At 42.6% G+C, this 5,232-nt stretch overlaps 1 pseudogene; it reads right to left on the minus strand.

The window, feature by feature from the left end:
- Positions 1 to 423: 423 nt before the first annotated feature.
- LOC126459145 (5S ribosomal RNA) lies at positions 424 to 541 on the minus strand (annotated as a pseudogene).
- Positions 542 to 5,232: the final 4,691 nt, after the last annotated feature.

Raw genomic sequence — 5,232 nt, forward strand, 5'->3', positions numbered from 1 at the left:
CGGCCGGCTGAACTGTCATCCTTCCGAAGACAAGTCCCCTGCGCTAAGTCCCCAGTTATACGAATACGTGGTGTCTGTTCTGTCGGACATGTCCCAAAGTAGTGACACCACGCATTCATATAATTAGTAGGCCTAACTGGGAAATGGATCCACTTTCTTCAATTGGGTTGCACAAATACGCCAGATCTCCTGTGGGAATCTCAGAGCAGCGAAGAAATAAACTCCTCCAGAACAGGCCATGAAGGCCCAACGGTACCGACCGACCGCCGTATCATCCTCACCACACAGGCTTCACTGTATGCGGATGCGGAGGGGCATGTGGTCAGCACACCACTCTCTCGGCCGTATGTCAGATTACGAGACTGGAGCCGCTACTTCTCAATCAAGTAGCTCCTCAGTTTTCCTCACGAGGGCTCACTCCCTTGCCAACAGCGCTCGGCAGACCGGATGGTTACCCATCCAATTACTAGCCCAGCCCGACAGCTCTTAACTTCGGTGATTTGAGGGGAACCGGTGTTACCGCTGCGGCGAGGCCATTGGCCACCTCAGAGTGGCGAATGAGAGTAAAATAGAGAGTGACTGCGTATAGGTGGCGCTCGGTAGGAATATGGATCGGACGTGAGGCGTGCCGAGATAGTTCGTGCAGTTGCGATAGCTCTGTATCCCGGATGGCGCAGTGGTTAACGTTCGTGTCTAGTAAGCAGGATATCCCGGGTTCGAATACCTGTCCGCTACATATTTTCACTGGTTGGCGCTGATTCCGCGTGATGACCCGGGTTCGAATTGGTGTCTGGTGCACACTTTCACAGGTCGCAGCTGATTCCGCGTAACGACACCCGGCAGCAGACAGCAGTGATCCACTTCAATTTACCTATATATGACGTCTCCCAGTATTTATAAGACGGAAAAGAAAGTATGCAAGAATACTGCGATGTCGTGAGCGTGGTGGCCATGGAAAAGGACAGCTCCTACAAGCCGTCGATATGGATACGTGGCGTCCACGCAGCACCTAGCTACTGCATTACCATAAATTCAATTTTTGCTGCCCCTCCAACTGAGAATCCTGTAGTGTCACCTCATCCGATAGCACAGGGCGAACGTATATGACAAAAATGATATGGTTTTGGTCTGTAATGTGATTGCCAATTCGTATGCCACATACTTGGATCAAAAACTATCCCAGCCCGTATACTGATACTGAACCCATATAGGTTCCTTATAACCACTTATGTACCTGAAATTTCGTCTGACCAACTACGAGTAATACATGATTTCACAACACAGAGTGCACATATTCTTCGTGAATAGTATTACAGTCAGGAACTGTGACAGGACGTTGCAGTGCCTATAAAGTGTGAACCTGTGTCAAAAGCCTTCTGGAAATCTAGAAATACGGAATCAAGTTGAAATCCCTTGTCAATAGCACTCAGCACTTCAAATGAGTAAAAAGCTAGTTGTGTTTCACAACAACGATGTTTTCTAAATCCGTGTTGACTGTGTGTCAATAGACCGTTCGAACGCAATATATGTTCCAAAATCCTACTGCATATCGACGTTAATGATATGAGCCTGTAATTTAGTGGATTACCCCTACTACCTACCTTAAATATTGGTGTGAATTGCTGAACTTTCCAGTCTTTGGCTACGGTCCTTTCGCCGAGTGAACGGTTGTATATGGTTGTTAAGTATGGAACTAATGCATCAGTATACTCTGAAAGGAACCAAACTGGTATACAGTCTGGACCAGAAGACTTGCTTTTGTTACGTGATTTAAGTTGCTTCACTACTCCGAGGATATCTACTTCTACGTTACTCATGTTGGCAGCTGCGCTTGATTCGACTTCTGGAATATTTGCTTTGTCTTCTTTCGTGAAGGCATTTCGAAAGACCGTGTTTGGTAACTCTGTTTTGGCAGCACTGTCGTCTATTGTATTTCCATACAGAGAAGGTATTGATTGTGTCTTGCCGCTAGCGTATTTCACATGCAACCAGAATCTCTTTGGATTTTCCGCCAGGCTTGGAGACCAAATTTCGTTTTGGAAACTATTATAAGCATATCGCAATGAAGTCCGCGCAAAATTTCGAGCTTCAGTAGAAGATCGCCTATTTGGAGATTTTGCGTCCGTTTAAATTGGGCTCTGCATAACAATTGCAATCTATATCCTTCTGAAGCGGCTTACTTTATTCAATCAACCAGCGACTTGTCCCAGTTTCGCACAGTTTACAAAATGGTTCAAATGGCTCTAAGCACTATGGGACTTAACATCTGAGGTCATCAGTCCCCTCGACTTAGAACTACTTAAACCTAACTAATCTAAGGACATCACACATATCCATGCCCGAGGCAGGATTCGAACCTGCGACCGTAGCAGCAGGGCGGTTCCGGACTGAAGCGCCTAGAGCAACTCGACCACAACGTCCAGCACACAGTTTACACTAAGTATCTATGGTCACAGGACTTGTTTCTAGTATGTAGTTGGGAGCTGAATAATGCATGATGATCTTGATCAGATTTACTACGTCACGCCTCGAGATCGGAAGGAGTTTCCAAACAGCGAGTTGACGTTATCGAGCTTCAGCAAGTTTCACCTTACAGTCTTCATTGAATTTCTGAGACCACTAAGTCCTCAGTTATTATCTGTTCGAGTGTATTGAGGAAAAATCCACAGTTCTTTAGGTACTGGAAGTCAAATATAAGTAAAACCCTTCAAAACAAGCAAAGCAATTTTTAATACACAAAAATAGTAAATCCATAAATCCCAACTAAGTAAATTCAGTGTTAGTTTGTATTTGTGAAGATAAAATGATGCTGCTTAATTACGTCATTGTCGTAAGCTTCCGAAAACACTTCTGCCACTGCGGTAAAAGACTAGCAGCTCCATTATTGGTTCTTTGATGTATTACGAAACTAACAGAGTTGTCTGTTGTTTCTTAGGCGTAATATGCAGTGGTGATCGCGTCACTGAGGTAAATATCCGAACTACTAACATAAGCAGACTCCAGAAACTTTAAATTAAAATATATTTTCTGTCGTAATACAATTTTGATGAAATAAAACCTATACGTTGTCCAAGCTACGCTCAAGATACCTGTGAAAACCCCATGAAATTTTGTCTACTAGTTTTAGATATTACCGTTATCGAACAGACAAACAGAGAAACAAAGTTAAAAAAAAATTCGTATTGCGTTCTGTTATACTCCCTAAATCAGCCGAATTCTGTTTCTGGAAAATGTTTTGATTGTACAGACATCAAGGTTTTACAATTATTAGCATGGATATTTCACTTTGCAATTTTCACCCTCCATACATCAGTGACGTACGAGGATGGGTTGTAACAATAACAAAGAGATATATGAATTGAAACCATAGTAACTGTGCACAATCTGACTGTCAATAAACGTACATCTCATCCTCTTCTGTCACCAAGATCTGAACCGTGGGGTGGTATCGTCGCAGTTCCAGCAGAAGATTTTGGCTATTGACTTCGATGACTTTTTTATGTATTTCGAGTTGTTTGTCACAGTTATGAAAGAAGTGTCTAGCTTGGTTTAAATTTCGTTTTATTTAGTTTCATCCATTTTCAGTGCTTTATAAACTTTAATCTTTCTTTTTATGGCCACAGTGAACCATTAGGTGGATCTCTACCTCGCTTTAAACTCTTTACGTGCTACCCTCAACGGAGGTAATGAAATGGCACTCGTACGCAGACGAAATTAATGAAGAAGCGCCTTTACTGATGAGCTGCGTGGTCGTCTCCAGGCCCGTTGTCCGGTACTTGGCAAAATTGCGCTGTTGGAAGCATACACAGCAGGCGTTGCTTGGCGAGGCAAAGTGGACGGCATGCGATTAGGTGCGGGCCTGACGGCCGCGAGCTTAGTCATGCTGCTTAATCCTTTTTCCTCGGCTCTTGTTATGCAGCAGCGATTACCATCGAGGTATCGCATTGCAGAGTCGATCGAGATAGTGCTCATCGGGCGAACACAGGGGCCGCGCGCCGACACGGTTGTTCGTGCAAAGCGTATGCGAGAGCAGGCGTCTTGGGACATATTGGTTGCGAAGTATGGAGCCTTCGTATCATGTGTAAGATCTACAGACGTGAAACAGCCTCGCTGGAATTCAGACGCCGTACTCCACAAGGGCTCCTATGCTAGTGCCCGGAGATACAGAAAAGTGTGGAATGAATTTACACAGTATCACATGTAGAGGAAATTATAAAAGTCTGTGAGGTACGAAATGTCAAAACTAAAACCATTATGTCTGTGCGGATGATTCATTCTTTCAGCATTCACAGAAATTTTTATGTGAATACGAAATCGTACCGAAATGCACTTTGCAAAAATAAAAAAGAAAGTAAAGAAATAAAAATACGTACTAATTCATAGGCACCCAATTTCCTGTTAGACATCCGAAAATTTTACTATTTTCGTTTGTATTATATGCCTTTCTTCTTCTTTTTATTGTTTTTATTTTTCTTTTCTGTGAAGTATGTTCAACTTTTTAAGAAGAATTCTCCACCAAATCCATAATGTCTGTTTGCAATCACAGTATATTAGACGCTTTAGTACTAACGCGTTTCTGTTGTAAACCCCAGAAACGTTACGAAAACTCCTGTTTAAATTTCTCAGATGTCAAGTTTACCGTAAGCTTCTTCTTTGTTGAATAAATGGTGTGTGCTTATCTACTTACGGGTACTGATTACTTCTAAGTACTGGTTACGCCTATCATTCTGTTTTTACTTCCAAACAATATTAAAATGTAGCTCTGCTTTATGAGAAGATATATACCGAAAATATTTTACACGCATTCACCCACTTAACATTCTCCGAATATGCTACTGCACCTAGCCCCCTCTCTTTCCTTTCACTCTCTACTTCTCTCCCCCCCCCCCCCCTCACTCTCTCTCTCTCTCTCTCTCTGTTTGTGTGTGTGTGTGTGTGTGCGTGTGTGTGTGTGTGTGTGTATGTGTGGTGTGTCTTTAGCAGTCTCTTTCTCACTGACAAAAGCTTATACTAATTGACTACCGCAATAGGTAATTTTAACAATATACCTCTATTACTCGTAACAGAAAGGTGCATATAAACCCTTAACACAAATTCAGAGTTATACCAACTATTAGCTTGGACTGTGACAGCTGACTATTAAATTACGTTGATGGTCGTATTCTGTCAGTGTTATAACTTGTGTTAATTTTCAAAAAGAACAGAGATAGAATTAATCGAGGACTGCGTATG

This window comes from Schistocerca serialis, chromosome 2 (assembly GCF_023864345.2).
Source record: "Schistocerca serialis cubense isolate TAMUIC-IGC-003099 chromosome 2, iqSchSeri2.2, whole genome shotgun sequence".
Classification (NCBI taxonomy): domain Eukaryota; kingdom Metazoa; phylum Arthropoda; class Insecta; order Orthoptera; family Acrididae; genus Schistocerca; species Schistocerca serialis.